Source organism: Chiloscyllium plagiosum, unplaced genomic scaffold (assembly GCF_037043375.1).
Source record: "Chiloscyllium plagiosum isolate Xiang-an unplaced genomic scaffold, Cpla_swu_hap1 HiC_scaffold_21, whole genome shotgun sequence".
NCBI classification, from domain to species: domain Eukaryota; kingdom Metazoa; phylum Chordata; class Chondrichthyes; order Orectolobiformes; family Hemiscylliidae; genus Chiloscyllium; species Chiloscyllium plagiosum.
In genome coordinates, this window is record NW_028270159.1 from 91,371,911 (window position 1) to 91,390,780 (window position 18,870).

An 18,870-nucleotide genomic window follows, 5' to 3' on the forward strand; every position below is an offset into this window, starting at 1 on the left:
CATTGTGTTTTGTGATGTTGTGTGGGACCGGATAAAAAGCTTCCTGAACAAGCAAAACAGTGGGGTTCCAACGTGAATTCCACTCCACAGGAGACTTTGCAGAGATCACATAACTTGAAAGATGACTCCCAGCGCATCCACATTCTCTCATTGTCTTCCTCTTTCTTCAACATTTTGGGATGAAGCCTGTCTGGTCTAATTGACTCAAACTTTAGTCCAGTTAACTTTTGAAGTACGACCTCTTTCCTGTTCTTATTTTTTTGTCCCTTGTTTCGTATTTTTGGGACATTTAATCTCCCGATGAAGGGCTTCTGATTGGATGTTGACTGATGGCCAGTGTTTTTCCAGTACCACATTCTTCGACACTGATTGCAAGCATTTGCGATCCTCACTTTCTCCTTTTCCACAATCTTGACATTTGCATAGTATCTCACTGTGCTGATTCGCTTTGCGTCTTGCCAGGCCAGATGATCAGCTGAAGCCTCGCCCACACACACGTGCTCTGTTTCTCCTGACTTTGAACGAAGTTTGTACCTTTCCTGTTCAGAACACCATACTATTCAGGTTAGGATAAATGATGTGACTCCGTCAGACTCTGCTGTGATCTTTGATTCAAATTTGCTGAGTGCAAATCAATCCTTCGAATACCCTATAAAATTGATTTGAAGAATATAATTGAGAGAGAACCAATTCAAACATGCTCAGTTAAGTGTCTAAACAACTCTTTATGTGGCTCAGTGTCAAGTGTTGCCTTTTCACATTCCTGTGAATCATTTTGGACATTTTGACAGATGGAAGACGGGGTAGAATTACAATCTGATGTTTTTGATTTGGATATCCATTGCAATTCCTTCATCATTTCCAGGTGTTTAACCTGTAACTCCTCACCTGCCAGTAATCTGGGACCACGTGCACTACATGGACTGCAGCAGTTCAAGAAGATAATCCATCGACTTCTACATAGGCAATTGGAGATTGACAATATCAGCCAGTCTTGCTCATGAAAGGGCTGGAGAGTGGGGTGAACTAATCTGCTCAGGGAACCAGCATGGGCACGATGCGCCAACTTATCTTGTGTTGCAATCATTCGGTAATTGCGACTAAAAGTAAAGAAAAAAAGACTCACACAGGCTGCCATGGATTTGTTTCTGCATCCACCACTCAGTAAGAAAGCAGTTAATCGTTGGAACATCTGTACTTTTAAACTCAGTGCTGTGAGAAACACCTGCAAGGAAATAATAGCAAAATACTGCAGCAGCTGAAATATTTTTTTAATAAAACAGGCTATGCTGAAAACCTTAGCTAGTCGGGTTTGTGCAGGGAAAGAAGGTAGATGAATGTTTTAGCGTGCGCAGACAGACATCAGGAAATAAAAATGAAGCAGATTTTCCTCATCCTTATGATCTGAGAAGCAGAAGGAAAATGGAGTTGATTTGTGACAGTCACAGGCTCTGGGGATGGTAATTGGTGGAAAACTCATAAAGACACAGTCGACAAGAGTTATGGTAAAATAACAAAAAGAGGTATCTAAAATTCATCACTGTCAATCCAGGTAAGAAGTTCAGAAGACACAAATATACCTTGGTTTGGGTTTGGTCTGTGTAAATGCTCTCCTCTGAACTCACTGTAAATGCAGTTTCGTAAACCCTTCTCTACCAGTCCAGGAGAGAAATTCACAATCATTGTGTCCTGGTCACAGTCTTGTTCCATGTACTGTGCTATACTGTAGAAGTTGGCGGACGTTATTTCAAGTCCAAATGGTACTCCGTCAGCGCCTAGTAACACCGGATCCATTGCTCACTCCACCTGAACATGCTTAAGAGAGGATAAAGCACACATGACTGACAAGAGAAGTCAGTGAGAGCACAGAAACAAAAGAAAAACACCATCTGGTGTAGATTAGTGAAACCTAGAGCATTTGGAAGGGTTCAATAACGAGCAGAGAACAACCGAAATGGCAAGATGAGTTATTAAGATTTAGTACGTAAGTGAGTGAACTTGAAATATAAAGAATGGTGCAAGAGTTTGTTCACATATTTAAAAGGTTACAGAGAGAATAGTAAGGTAAAACAATGACTGCAGATGTTGGAAACCAGATTCTTGAGTAGAGTGGTGCTAGAAAAGCACAGCAGTTCAGGCTGCATCCGAGTAGCAGGAAATTCCGACGTTTTGGGCAAAAGCCCTTCATCAGGAGTACAGGCAGAGAGCCTGACGGGTGGAGAATTAAATGTGAGGAGGGCGGGGATGGGGAGAAAGTAGAATAGAGTACAATAGGTGAGTGTGGGTGGGGATGAAGGTGACAGGTCAGTGAGGAGAGTGGGAGAAGGTAGCTTCAGGGCAGAGGAAATGACCTGGGAGTTGCAGTGGAAGAGGACTCCCTGAGATTCTTGTAGAGAGAGGAGGAACATTTCTTCAAGGCAGGCATCCTTGCAAGAGTATTCGCAGTAGGGTTAAAGTCAACTCGGTAAAAACAATTACTGCAGATGCTGGAAACAAGATTCTGGAGTAGAGTGGTGCTGGAAAAGCACAGCAGTTCAGGCATCTTCCGAGAAGCAGGAAAATCCGACGTTTCGGGCAAAAGCCCTTCATCAGTAATACAGGCAGATCGCCTGAATGGTGGAGAGACAACAGAGAAAAGAGTGCAAATTGGTGCACTGGAGAAGACGTAATGGGGAACAACGAAATGGTGCAGGTGAACACGTACTTTGCATCAGTTTTCACAATGAAAGACAACAACAAAATATGTGAATTAATAGACATGTAGGGAAGAAGTGAATGAAATGCCAACAATAACCAGAAGATGCCGGGGAAGCTGCAAGGTCTGAAGGGATTACGTGACTGAGACCAGATGGACTGCATTCCTGATTTCTGAAGGAGATTTCTGAGGAGATTGTGGACGCATTGGTCGTGATCAGTCAGGAGTCATCGGCGTCATGGTGGGTCCCAGATGACGGGAAAATTTTAAATGCAACACCCCTGCTGAAAGAAAGGGGAGAGGCAGACACAGACTACTGACAGTGTTGCACAGTACTTGGAAATGGATGGTAAATTACAGCAAAGTCTGCATGTCTTCATCAAGTGGACGTCATGTCTGACAGCTATGCTAGATCTCTTTGAGGAAGTACCAAGTAAGTTAGGCAAAGCAGAGCCAGTGGACGTGATCTAATTCAATACTCATAAGTCCTGTGATAAGGTGCCATACAGCAGACTGCTAAATAAGGTAAAAGCATGCTGTTAGTGACAAGGAGGGGATTGGCTGACTGGCTGAGTGAGAACAGAGGGGTCTTTTACAGGATGGCAGCTACTGATTTTTTAAGACTTGCACAGCCATCGGTGTTGAGAGCATGACTATTCAAGTTACACGTTAAACATCTGGACAAAGGAACAGAGTGCATTTTCGCTACAGTTGCACTTGACACAAACGTAGTTTGAGAGACAGGTCATGTCAAGAAAGCTGGGAAACTTCATAAGATGCTAGGCAGGCGCAGAGAGTGGGCAAATAAGTGGCAAATGCAAGACAAAAATGGATGTGTCAGGTTATGCAGTATGAGAGGAAGAAGGCAGGCTTCGACTGATTTCTGTTCACGGAAAGCCTTTAGAAATCCGAAGGACAAAGTGACTTGGGAGCCCTAGATCAGGCAGGTTCAGTTGGAATTCAGGAAGGAAAATTCAATTTTATAATTTATATCAAGGGGCCTCAAATACAAGAGCAGAGATGTCCAGTTGAGCATTTATATAGTCGTGGTCAGACTGCATTTGGAATATTGCAGGAAGTTAGGTCCGATATCTAAGGGTATTTCAGAGTCATACAGCAGTTTAGCAGACCATTCACTCCATATATACCATGCAGAACTCATTGCCAAATTAAAATAGACCCGCCTGCCTGCCGTTGTCCCAAAAACTTCCAATACATTCCTAATCAGTTACTTATCCAAATGACTGTTAAATACACTGCAGTACACCAGAACTGCAAAAAGAAGAAGAGGAACACCTATACAAGGTATTCGCCAAAAACGGATAGCCGCACAACTTCATCAATAGATGCCGAAGAGAAAGACCACGGAACGAGGACATAACACAACCAAAAGGACTAGCCACACTGCCATACATCAGGAGCATCTCAGAAATGACAGCCGGACTACTGCGACCCCTAGGACTCATAACGGCACACAAACCAACAGCCACGCTCAGACAACAACTCACCAGAACGAAGGACCTGATACCCAACATGAGCAAGACGAATGTAGTGTACAAAATACCATGCAAGGACTGCACAAAACACTATATAGGACAAACAGGAAGACAGCTAACAATCCGCATACATGAACATCAACTAGCCACGAAAACGACGCGACCAGCTATCCTGAGTAGCCACACACGCAGACAACAAGCAACATGAATTCGACTGGGACAACACTACTATCATAGGGCAAGCCAGACAGAGAACAGCCAGGGAATTCCTAGAGGCATGGCATTCATCCACAAACTCCATCAACAAACACATCGACCTGGACCCAATATACCAACCACTACAGCGGACAGCTGAAAGTGACAACCGGAAGCGGCAGGGACAGACCACTATAAACACCGGAGGAAACATCAAAGAAGCGCTTCGCAGGAGGCTCCCAAGCACTGATGATGTCGCCTAGCCAGGGGACGAAACGTTTGTAACAAAAACTTCCAGCTCGGCGAACAGAACCACAACAACGAGCACCCGAGCGACAAATCTTCGCACAAACTTCGACTGTTAAATAATTTAACTGTAGTTGCATCCATCACTTCCTCCAGCGGTTTATTGCACACAGTGACCAAAGGGTGTAAAACAAAAGCTGCCACTCATGTCCTTTATAAATCTTCCTTCTTGTACTTTAAACATATGCCCCTGGATGCGATCTCCCTCACCTTTGATAGTAATCTTATTTATGCTCCTCGTGATTTCACAAATCTCTATAAGGCCAAACGTCGAAGTCCTCTGCTCCAGTGAAAAAGAAACCACAGCCTATTTTTATAACAGAAGACTTCTATTCATGACATCAGTCTGGTAAATACTTTCTGAACCCTCTCCAATATAATAAAATCCTTCTCATAACGAGGAAACAAGAACTGTACACAATACTCCAGAAGATATGATGACATTGGATGGGGTCCGAAGAAGGTTTAAAAGAATGATCCTGGGGGGGGAAGAAATGCTTGTCATAAAATGTTGAAAACTCGGGGGCTGAGGAGAATCTGAGTTTGAGGAGAATCTGATTGACACTTAAACAATACAGAGAGGGGCAATTAAAGTGGCTGTGGAGAAGTTTTTTAACTAGCACGAGAGACCAGGAGCCGACTGCACAGTATAGAGAGAAAGGATGACCATTTTGAAGTGAGATGCGGAGGAATTTCTTCAGCAAGAGGCTAGTCATCCTTTGGAACTCTGCCGTAGAGGGCTTAGTGGTCAAGATATTGCAATGTTTCAAGACAGACATAGATAGGTCCCTGATTGATAAGAGGATCAACAGTTACAGGAGATGGCAGAAAGCCGAAGAATGAGGTTGAGAAACATATCAACCATGACCAAATATTGGAGAGGTCTCGATGGGTTGAATGGCCTAATGCTGCTCCTTTATCTTGTGGCCTTCTCGCTATTGCCTGTGACTCCAACCTGCCCATAGACTGAGCAAGTCAGATCAGTGGAGGAGACTTACGTGGTATATGTATGAGATGGTTTTCTGAGTCGCTACATTAAGGACACAAATGGAGGGCAGAGCATCCTTGATTAGTTGGCTGGTCGACGAAATTTCGATGAAGAATGACAGCAGCAGCATGTGCACAGTTCTCGTACTGGTCTCATGAAGTCCCCACATTTTCACCTTGTGCCTGAGGCACAACGACTCTCAGGTTAAAACACCAACAGTCAAATCGCGCGATCTCTCTCTCTCTCTCCCTCTCTCTCTCTGTCTCTAATGAGTCAGCAGGCCTGGGAATATGTCAACTTTGATTTCAAAGCTTTATTTGTATATATGTCAAGGAATAATTGACAATCTATCTCTATGCTGTCACTCAGGAAGAGTGAAGAAGTCAGTGAGAGAACTCTTCATTAAGGTGGAGAGTGATAGAGCTGACTCAGATTATGAGCCGAAATCTAAATAGAAGAAATGATACTGATATGAAGCGTGAGCATGGTATAACGAATTGGGGAACATAACTTAAAGGGATGACAAGCACTTCAAAAACATTTGCAGGAACTGCAACTGCTTCTCACTCCTGTCTGACACAAAGAAACCGGGAAACGTGGCCATGTCATGGCTAACAAGCGACATTAGGCATAGCATTGCACTCAAGGAGCCTTACAAATTGGCTGAAAATAGCAGCAAACATCAGACATCAGCAGAAGATGAAGAAAGAATTAATACAGAACGAAAATGTCGTTTAACAGTAAGCATATAAAGAATTGGTAAAGCTCCTGAAGGTATATGAATTGAAAAAAAAAACGATTATTGAAAACAAATCCCTTACAATGAGAAACAGAGGATGTTATAATGCGGGATAAATATATAGCACACCAAATAAATATGTATATTGGTTCTGTCATCACAGATGATAAAAGTAATATTCCTAAAGTGCTGGGAAGAAAAAGAGAGGGAGGAACTGAAAGAAATCAGTATTATCAGGGAGATAGTGTTGTGGAAATTGATGAGATTAAAGACAGTAAATTCCACCAACTGCGAATCAAACAGAGGTGTACATAAAGTCACCCTAAATGCAGTGAATGCGTTCTGTAACTAGAGTGTGGAGTCTAAATAGAGTAAATTAATTGTCATATTTCAATATTCTATCGACTCTGAAACAATATCTAGGGCTTGGAGGTCAGTTAATATGACGCCACGATTTATAAAAGGAAGTAGCGAGAAAACATGGAATGACAGAAAAGTTAGCCTAACACTGGAAAGCAGTAATTAGATTGGACAGAGCCAGCATGAATTTACGAAACTAAAATAGGAAAGGCGATCTCGTCTTCTTGTACACAAATCGCTGAACGTAAGCATGCAGGAGCAGCAGCAGGTGAGGAAGGCAAACGGTGTGTTAGCCTTTGTACTGAGAGGATTTGAACACATGAGCAGGGAAGACTTGCTGAAATTGTGCAGGGTCTTGTTGACAGCACAACCGAGAGTGCAGTTTAGGAATCCTTATCTGATAAAGGATGTTCTCCATTCGGAGATGGCACAATAAAAGTTTACCAGACTAATTCATGGGATGACAGGACTGACGTATGAGGATTCGTTTGGATGAAAATCACTCAAATTTAGAATGATGAAGTAGGATGTCACCGAAACGAGTAAAATTCTAAAAGGTACGAACAAGGTAAATGCAGGAAGGATGCTTTCAATGACCAGGGCGTCCAAACCATAGACGGTTGGGAGGTGGCGTCACTTCTAAGAATATGGGTAGTCCATTTAAGACTGGTTACTAAGTGAAATTTGATGCCACAGAACGTAATTGAAGCCAGAATGTGGAATGTTGACAGATGAAGATTTCTAAAGTTTTGAGGCAAGGGATCATAAGGTGTAGGCCTAAAGAAGTAGCAGGTTACTGTGGGGAGTGATCATATAAGATCATACTGAATTATAGAGAAGGATCAAACATCACAACAAGCCAGGCCAGTTCGAATATTTCATATTTCCATTCTGTTAAAGGTGGGATATGAGGAACAATTGTTTTTAACTGACGCAGATATCAGTAACATATTGTCTAGATTTAAAACATAATTCTGTAAGTACTTACCAAACAGTAACTGGGGAGCAATTTTAGCATACGAACTTCAGCAATTCGATGAGGTGCAAAGTAACTTTTGAGATTCGTACACTGGCTGTTCTGTGTCTCAATTTCAATTCAGTTCTCAAATTGCTGAATGTTCTGACAAAAACAAGATAGTATGTATGAAATAAGTCAACGTCTTTAAAATGTTGCTAATACTGGGTGGAGGGAGTGGTAAGAAAGTGTGGGGAAGGGGAGCAGTGAGAAAAACAATGGGTCGGGTTTTTGTTGAGGGATTGGCCACGAATGACCCCAAATTCCAAAACTCCCGCGACCCGCTATCCTGCTCAGGAGTCCTGTCCCTCCACTTCCTGCTCCATTCTTTCCGTCTCTGACAAATTTACAGCAAGGTCAGTGATAGAGGTGTTCATGGGGTACACTTTCCCACCAATTCCAGTCACGAATACACTCCCAAGCGTCTCCCAACAACATTACATCCTCATGGACCACCGCAATCATTTCAAACAATATCACTTATTTTCAGCTCTATTCACACTAAAGATAGATCAACCAACCGTAACCTGATAAATTAAAAAAAAATAAAACTGAAACATGAATAGCGGTCGCTGACGGGGGCCTGTTTCTGAGAAGAAGACTCATGCTCTCTGTGGCTTAATTGGCGATCCCAGATAAACGATGTTTGGTTCCAGAATCATTTCATGACCAAACCTGTAACCTCCAACTGGGCTATAGCATCTGGCGCTTCCCTCCCCTTTAGCCCTCACTCAACGATTGTCGATTGGAGACAACAACATTTCGTTCCATTGAGCACTCGCCGCGAGCATGCTCACAGTTCATGTTAACCCTATGCATACTGCAGGATCCATCCCAAGTGATGAGGTATAATGTTCAACAGCGAAGAAGAGGCGGTCCAACAGGATCAAGCTGGAGGCACTGGTCCTCCAACCAATCAGAGAATCTCATGGGCTCGCTGGGCGGTCTGATAAATCAGAGAATGCTGCTTGTCTAAAATAATCTGACCAGAACATCCACACACCAATGCTCAATCAAAGTTCGCTTGAAAAATTCTTCCAGTTCAAAACACAATTGTTAATGATGACTCTGTTCCCTTTCCCGCAGACAAAAGTGAAGACTGCAAATGCTAGAGATCAGAGTCAGCATTAGAGTCGTGCTCAAAAAGCACAGCAGGTCACGCAGCATCCGAGGATCATGAAAATCGAAGTTTCAGGCAGGCACCCTTCATCAGTAACCTTTCACGCAGCCAATTTATGATCAATATTGCTACTATCCCTTCTATTCCTTCATCCCCAGGTTTCATGCACAGCGGTCTCACAGAACTTTTGTCTTTTGTTTTGCCAATCTACATTTATCTGATCATTTTTGATTAGCATCATCAAGACTTCTTCTTACCTCATCAAAAAAATCGGCAGAAAGTTCACCACAATTTTCTGTGAACAATTCTATTTTAACTTTCCTGAATGAAACACATATTTCTTCACGTGGCACCTCATTTTGTCTGGTATGACCGTTTGCAACATGTTTCATACAGCTTTAAATGGTTATCCTGTCAGTACTGAATTAATTGACAAAACGTTTCTCATGGCAAACTGAAAGCGTGCATACATTTTAAAGATGAGGAAATGTGTCTGAATGAGTTGTGACTTGGACATTAGTTATCGTGAATACATAGTAAAGTCAATCAGGTTGTGATGGTGTTGACCTCTACCACACTTTCAGAAGCTGCCAGACAAGCTGAATACTTCCAGCATTTTCTGTGTTTTTTTTAAAATATATATCAGATTGCCAGTATTTGGCTTCTGTACTTGAACTTGGGACAAAAGGGATGAAAAGTGGGTCGAAAGCAGGAGCAGTCACCTCCTTCAGTCATGCAAAACCCAGCTCTTCCTCTGGTTTTTGTAGTTTTGTGACAACACTAACTGGCATGAATATTGGATTTTAATGATCATCTAAGTATTTACATGTTACACTTTCAGTCCAAATATGGAAGAAAAAAGCATCAATTTATGTCAATTTCACAATTTATGTGTGCATGTCCAGGTCATAATTCTACTTTTAAGGGGAAGGCAGCATTTCATATTGGTAACAGTATATGCTAATGATTCGCAGGCCATGGCTGTGAGAGCACGGAATCCAAATGACTGGACTTCCAGGGACAGTCGCTGTTTCTATCAACATGGACACTGTCTGATTTGGCATTACAGTCTCCCATCCTTCTGCTCATGATGCCTTCAGTTCTGTCTTGGTTTTGTTCCGACTGGTTTCTAATGCACGGGCTATCCAATCATCTATTATGTTGCTTTTTCTAAAGAGTGAGGATCCTTCTCTCAGAGCACACTGGCTCCGTAGTTCAATGCTTAGGTAGGGGAGGAACACAGACAGGGGAATGGCTGAATGCTTCCTTTCTTTGCTGAAACCAAACTCTGGTGTTGAAATTTGAAATGGTACAAAATAAGCCAATTGAGTGCAATCCTATTTTCTGGCTGATCTCTCCAAAGGCCACAGTCACTTCGCCAGAACGTGTCTGTGTGTTTGCCTCTGTAAGTGAAATGGGGTTTAGATCACCGACGGGGTGTGAACACAGGTTATCCATCTTAAACTTCAGTCGGATACATTGCAAAACGTGCCTGGATGATAGCATTACGACGAGTGCTTGAAACATTTGAGAACGCAACGGAGAGGCCAAGAGCTGAAAACTTGGATGATGGGCCTCTTTCCATTCTGTAACCAGTCGATGACTTGCTCAAACTTATGTACTGATGAATTAAACGCCATATGCTTTGGCATTAAAAAGCAGTTCAACAGCTTTCGAGGCAGCACTGGTGGTATATTGGTTAAGAGTCGGTGTTGGGTTGGGAGCCTGGTCAGGGAATCAGGTTATATTGTTGCTGAGAGTGACAACAACGACAGTGGAGCAGCTCTGATGGGAATGCTTCAATAACTCAGATCAATTCATGCCTCGAGAACATCAGAGTTCATGTCCCTGCTCCTTCAAGAAGGGGAAGGCACCTTGACATTCTCTGCTCATTCGGTCAGTTCATCCTTCATTCCCCTAAAGATTCACAGATTTGAAACGGGGCTCTTTTTAATTGTTTCCTTAAAACTCCCACGGGTTGCAGGTATTGGATTGGTTTGAAATTGATAATGTGCACAAGCGCTGCGTGCGAGATGCTCCTACCTTCCCTTCCTCTCTTTCCCTCCTCTGACAGCGGACTGAGGTTGACTCTGATATTCTCGGTTGCATTCATCGATTGGAGACATTAATCGGTATATTAAAAAGTGCCACAAATAATTCAAACAGAATTAATTTCTTTCAAATGCTCTAGCTACAAAGTACTCAGAAACAGCTCATTTTTGAGAGATATTTAGGAAAACCGAGTTTAAGAAGATAAACAACTTGCTTTGCAAGATGATTCCAATGAAGACGTCAATTCTTTTGAACGATTCGGTGGAATTTTAGTTCTTTCTATTACCACAGACACATCTTGCGAGAGTGACAAATGCCTCAGTAGGGACCGACTTTCAGAAAATTAGGAATTTAACCATTTGGCTACTTCTTCCTTCACTTTAGACTTGAAAACCAGAGCCTGTTTACGTAAGCAAAGATGTAAACAGGCAGCAGGCTGCCAGTCGAGGACAGGCCAAGCCGTTTAGAATTGATAGACGCTGAACGTATACCTCCTGAGGCAGCCTGCCTTCCTGTAATCTCCCATCATCCTGCCTGTTTACTTTGGATTCCTCTAGTTGTGTTGTCGTTACATAGGAAGAGAAGCATTAAGCCGCTTCCCGTACGTCTCCTCCCCAACTGTTTCCCCGTTACTCAACGGCTTCTATTCTCTCATGTTGCTCTTCCTGCCAAACTGGAGCATTCTTCGCGTCAGCTGCTTGTTATCCACATGTTCCTCGAAGGAGAAACACAGAAGTGGAATTTCAAACTCAAACAGATTAGCCCTGGAGAAAACTACTTCACGCTTTTTCATCAGAAATAATTACCACCCTATCTAACCCTATGATTATCTTATATGTCTCTATTAAGTCACCTCTCAACCTTCTTCTCGCCCACGTAAACAGCGTCAAGTCCCTCAGCCTTTCCTCGTAAGACCTTCCCTTCATAGCAGGCAACATCCGAGGAAATCGGCATGCTTTCCAAAGTTTCCACATCCTTCTGATAATGTGGTGAACAGAACTGTACACGATACTCCAAGTGCGGCTGCACCAGAGTTTTGTGCAGCTGTCGCATAACCTCATGATTCCGAAACTCGATCCCTCTATTAATGAAAGCTAAAACACTGTATGCCTGTTTAACAACCCTGTCAACCTGGGTGGCAAATTTCAAGGATCTCTGTTCCTGAACATCTCCACTTCCAAGATACTTTCCATTAGCACAATACTTTGCACTCCGGTTACTCTGACCAACAAGAATCACCTCACAATTGTCCGCATCAAACTCTATTTGCCACCTCTCAGCCCAGCTCTGTAGCTTATCTATGTCTCTCTGTAAACTACAACATCCATCGTCACTATCCACAACTCCAGCGACCTTCGTGTCGTCTACAAATTTACTAACACACCCTTCTACGCCTACATCCAGGTCGTTTATTAAAATGAAGAGCAGCAGTGGATCCAACACCGACCCTTGCGGTACACCACTGGGAACTGGTGTCCAGGATGAACATTTCCCATCAACCACCGCCTTCTGTCTTCTTTCGGCAAGCCAATTACTGATCCAAACTGCTATATCTCCCATAATCCCATTCCTCCGCATTTTGTGAAACAGCCTACTCTGGGGAATCTTATCGAACGCCTTGCTGAAATCCAGATACACTAAATGAACCGGTTTACTCTCATCTACCTGTTTGGTCACCTTCTCAAAGAACTCAATAAAAGTTCTGAGGCACGACCTCCCCTTCACAAAACTGTGCTGACTATCTCTAATCAAGTTATTCTTTTCCAGATGATTATAACTCCTGTCTCTTATAACCTTTTCCAACATTTTACGAAGAACTGAAGTAAGGCTCACTGGTCTGTATTTACCAGGATTGTCTCTACTCCCCTTCTTGAACAGGTGAACCACATTTGCTATCCTCCAGTTTCTGGCACTCTTCCTGTGGACAATGACGATTTAAAGATCAATGTCAAAGGCTCGGCAATCTCTTCTCTGGCTCGCCAGAGGATCCTAGGATAAATCCCGTCCGGCCCAGGGGACTTATCTACATTCACACTCTGCAGGATTTCTAATACCTCTTCCTTGTGAACCTCAATCCCACCTAGTCTAGTAGTCTGTATCTCAATATTCTCCTCGACAACATGGCCGTTTTCTAGGAGATTAATGTCGAAAGATATTCATTTAGTGCTTCCCCTGTGCCCTCTTCTCCACACACAACTTCCCACTACTATCATTGATTGGCGCTAATCTTACTCTTGTCATTCTTTTATTCTTTAAATACCTGTAGAAAGCCTCAGGGTTTATGCTGGCCCTATCCACCAACAACGTCTCATGTCTCCTCCTGGTTCTTCTGAGCTCACTCTTTAAGTCTTTCGTGGCTGTCTTGTTATCCTCAAACGGCCTAACTGAGCCTTCACATCTCATCCGAACATAAACCTCTTTCTTCATCGTGACCAGAGATTCAACTTCCTTCATAAACTACAGCTCCCACGCTCTACAGCTTCCTCCATGCCTCACAGGTGCATACTTATGTTAGACACTCAGGAGCTTTTCCTTGATTAAGCTCCACATTTCTAATGAGCCCAAAACCTGCAGTTTCCTTCCCCATATGATGCTTCCTAAATCTTGCCTAATCGCAACGTAATTGCCTTTTCCCAAGCTGTAGATATTGCCCAGTGGTATGTATCGGTCCGTTTCTATCACTAAAGTAAACATAACAGAATTGTGATCGCTATCACCAAAGTGCTCACCTATTTCCAACTCTAACTCCTGGCCGCGCTCATTACACAGTACCAAATCTAATGTGGTTTCACCCCTTGTTGGCCTGACCACATACTGTGTCAGGATGCCCTCCTGCACACATTGGACAAAAACGGATCCAACTATAGTACTCGTACTATAGTGTTTTCAGTCAATATTTGGAAAGTTGAAGCCCCCCATGACAACTACCTTGTCTGTCTCATTGCTATCGAGAATCATCTTTGCTATCCTTTCCCCAATATCTCTGGTAGTATTCGGAGGCCGATAGAAAACTCCCAACAGCATGACCTCTCCTTTCCTGTTTATAACCTCAGTCCATACTACCCCAGTTGATGAGTCCCCAAACATCCTCTCTGCAACTGCAATGCTGTCCCTTGACCAATAATGCCACTTTTACCATCTTCTCTGTTTAGATTAGATTAGATTACTTACAGTGTGGAAACAGGTCCTTAGGCCCAACAAGTCCACACCGACCCTCCGAAGAGCAACCCAGCCAGACCCATTCCCCTACACCTAAAACTCGGGGCAATTTAGCATGGCCAATTCACCTAACCTGCACATCCTTTGGACTGTGGGAGGAAACCGGAGCACTTGGAGGAAACCCACGCAGACACGGGGAGAATGTGCAAACTTCACACAGACAGTCGCCCAAGGTGGGAATTGAACCTGGAGCGTCTGGCGCTGTGAGGCAGCAGTGCTAACCACTGTGTCACCTCCTGTTCTTATTGAAACATCTAAATTCTGGGACCTGCAACAACCATTCCTGTGCCTGCTCTATCCATGTATCCGAAATGGCCACAACATTGACGTCCCAGGTACCACCCATGCTGCAAGTTCATCCACCTTATTTTGGATGCCCCTGGCGTTGAAGTAGACACACTTCAAACCAACACCTTGCTTGCCGGTGCCATCTTGCATCCCTGATACTTGATTTCGGATCTCCATACTCTCAACCTTTTGTATACTCGAACTACAATTTTGGTTCCCATCCCCTTGCTGGATTAGTTTAAACCCACCCCCAATAGCCTTAGCGAATATCCCCCCCCCCCCACCCAGGATATTGGTACCCTTCTGGTTCAGACGAAGACCATCCTGCTTGTGCTGGTCCCAGCTACCCCAGAAAGAGCCCCAATTATCATAGAATCCAAACCCACCAGCCTGCACCATCCCTGTAGCCACGTGTTGAACTCCAATCTCTTCCTATTCCTCGCCTCACTAGCACGTGGCACGGGCAACAAAACAGAGACAACAACTCTGTTCGTCCTAGCTCTAAGCTTCTATCCTAGCTCCCTGAATTTCTGCCTTAAATCCCCATCTCTCTTCCTACCTATATCGTTGGTGCTCGATAGGCCATGACCTGTGGCTGCTCCCGTTCCCACTTAAGAATCCCCAAAACACGATCAGAGACATTATGAACCCTGGCTCCTGGGAGGCAAAACACCAACCGTGAGTCTCTTCCGTCCCCACAGATCTTTCTATCTGTACCCTAACTATGGAGTCCCTAATGAATACTGCTCTGCTCCTCTCCCCCCTTCCCTTCTAACCAGCAAGGATAGACACTGTGCCATAGCCCGGTGCCCCACTGATTTCCCCTGGTAAGTCGTCCCCCACAATAGTATTCAAAACTGTATACTTATTGTTGAGGGGAATGGCCACAGGGGATCTCTGCAGTGCCTGCCAGTTGCACTTCCGTCCCTTGACTGTAACCATTTTGCATTTTACTTGTACCTGAGGAGTGAGTACCTCCCTGTAACTCCCCTCAATAACCCTCTCTGCCTCCTGAATGATCCAAAGTTCATAAAGCTCTAGCTCCAGTTCCCTCACGCGGTTTTCGTGGAGCTGGATTTGGGTGCACTTCCCGCAGATGTAGTCAGCAGGGGCACTAGTCATGAGCCTCACCTCCCACATTCGGCAGGAGGAACATTCAAATGCCCTCACCTCCATTCCCACGATTCTAAATTCCCAAAGAGACTGTTGAAAAAACAAAGAATAAAAAAAAACTCGTTATCTTCCAATCTTACATTACCCACACCTCAACCCACCTATCACACTCTCAGATACCTTGACTCCTACTATTTGTCTCTGTACCTCCTCGGCTCAAAAGCCTCATTCCAAATGAAGAGCTCTTGCCTGAAACGTCGATTCTCCTGCTTCTCGTCTGCTGCCTGCCCTGCTGTGCCTTTCCAAGTCCACAATCTCTACTCAGTGGCGAGGCAGTGGATTTGTGTTGGTGACTGAAGATAGAGGCCTCACTTTTTCACAATTCAATTGTAGGGAATATCTGCTCCAACAGGACATGATATCAGAGAAGTCCGGACAATGTTTGACCTCGAGCAAACGGGGATTTGATGGTGATCACATCCACCTGTTGACCTGATATTTCGCAGAAGTGGAGGCTGTGTGTCTGAAAGATTCTTACAAATTTCCTGTCAAATTGTTGGTGCCTAAATCCCTTAACTTCAATCCTAGCTTCAGGCACAATCCACAGTCTGTGAGAGACTCTTTCCCATTCTCTTGATTTTAAAAAATTTATAACATCAATTTCACAGCATATTAGAAGGGGTAGTTTTAATAAACAATCACTCCACCATGATAAGATGAAGTCGCGCAATTTATCCGAAATAGAACTTGATCAGAGTTTGAACATGGAAGGAAAAGGCTCCGGTTACGGTGGGAGAGAATCCTTCACTTGTTGTGTGTGTGGACAAGGCTTCTGCACCCACCAGAGCTCACAAACCACAATTGTAGTCATATTTAAGTGAGACTGTAGACAAGTGATGATTCATTTCTTCATCTGAGCTGAAACCCCATGAAAGCAATGTCACCAGGAACAAGCTCAATGTGTGGGAAGGGATAAACTCCTTCTCTGACCCACTGCGACACCTGCTCGATCACAATGACGAGAAATCATTTCAAAGTCTGGATTGCGGAAAATGCGATAACACATCCTGTGATTGGATTATCCAACACCATGCTCATACTAATGAGAAACATTTCATCTGTCCAGACTTTGGAAAATATTATCATACCTCTGTGTAGTTGATGCATGGGAAATGTGCTCACACGAATGAACGTCCTTTAGAAGTTCTGGGGACCTGGCGTCCGATCCACGTGCTCATCCAGAGGACAGACATCTTCAATTCCACAACTGTGGGACGTGCTGCAAATGTCCGATCGATGTGAAGTCCCATCAACATTACTAACAGGTCTTTTCAACGCCCAGACGGTGACAAGTGTTGCAAATGTTCCTGGGGACTGACATGGCATCAACGTATTCACAAAGAAGAGACCCTTTAAATGCTGAGATTGTGGTAATCACTATACAAGTTCCTTGGGATCGTTTAATCATGAACGTCTTCACATTGTGGAGAGACTATCAAATATCCGGTGTGTGGGATGTGCTCTCCAGTCTTTGCAGGACTGATGTTCATCGACATTTTCACAAGTTGAGAGACACTTCAATTGTTTTCATTGTGGGACTCGGTTGGACGATCATCTCAACTCTCAGTACACCAGCGAGTTTGCAGTGGGCAGAACGTATTTACATGCTTCATTTGAGAAAAACAGTTAGCTCACGCATCGACCCTGCTGAGACCTCAGAGAGATCCACTGGGGGAAGGAATTCACTCACTCATCGAGCCTGCTGAGAGAGCTCAGAACGCAGAGTTCAACTGCGATTGGACTTTGTTGTTCGTGACATTCAGGACTGAAAGCAAAGTTTTAATATTTTAGATAAATGTCAAACAAAACAATTTTATATTCAATACCGTACGAGAGGTCAATATAAGGATGGGATTCCGTAGTACTTGAAGCATCAACATAGGTTCTTAAGGACAAATGTAATAGAATTCTATGAGGAGGTAATGAGCAAGTGAGAAACAGTATATTCTGTGAATGTGATCAGCTTGAAATCGCAGCTGGTATTTGTCAAGGTGCAGTATCGGAAGCTGCAAAATATGGGTCTATGGTGTCAGGGGCAAAGTACTGGCATGGCTTGAGTTTTGGCTGACTGGCTGAAAACAGTTGGGTGAAAGGGTCTTTTCCAGGATGACAGCGCGTGACGTGTGGGGTTCAGCAAGAGTCAGTTTAGGCACCACAACTATTCCCGTTATGCGTGAATGATCGGGTCAAAGGACCTGAGAGTTTTGTTGATATTTTGCAGAATACACAACAACAGGTGTAAGGACAGATGGTATTGAGGAAGTGGGCAGGCTGCAGAATGACATGGACTTGTTGAATGCTTGGATAAAAAATTGTTGCAGTTAGAACACTGTGTGGAAAAGAGTGAGGCCATAAAGTAATGGCATGATTAGAGGCATAGACCATTTTGTGACGGGGAAAGGCTTCAGAGATCCCTCGGTTAAAGATACTTGAGAGATCTAGTTGAGGTTTCTCTTATGTTTAACATCCAGGTCCTGTTGGCCGTTCGGAGGGTAAATGTAATGTCGGCATTCATTCAGGCGAGTTAAAAACCAGCTGCAGAGGTTTACAACTGACGCGATAAGAGGCGCTCATCAGACGCATTTGGATTATCTGGAATAGTTTTGCCCTCATGTCTCAGGGGAGATCTATTGGTGGATAGGAGGTTGTCAATGGCTGACACAGTGGCAGCACTGCTGTCTTCCAGCCTGAGCAACGCTGGTTCAATTGCTTCATCGGGCGACTGTCTGCAGTTTGCACGTTCTTTCCGTGTCTACGTGAGTTTTCTCCACAGAAGGAAAATACGTTGTTGATGTCATTTGGCCATGGGAAATGCAGAGTTATAGGAATCTGGTAGAGATGTGAGCTTATGTGCAATGATCTTCGTATGTTTCATGGGTTCTTCTTGGGCTGATTTGCCTTTTCGCACATTGTCAGGATTCTATTAGAACAACATTGATCGCAGGGATGAAGAACTTGTCGTCTAAGAATTTATTTTTTTTTAAAAATCACAGTTTCCATGTAAACATGCGATCTCAAGTCAATCTCTTGAACAATATGAGGAGTGGAGGGGCATTCTTCAAAGGAAATCATGAAGGCAAAGCGAGCATATTGAATAGCCTTAGCACATAAAGTTAAGGATAATCTAAAGAGATTTTATAAGTACATTCAGTGCTAGAGACCACATCGGATCCCAGAAAGATGCAAGAGCTAACATTTGTCTTGTACCTCAGCAGATGGGAGAG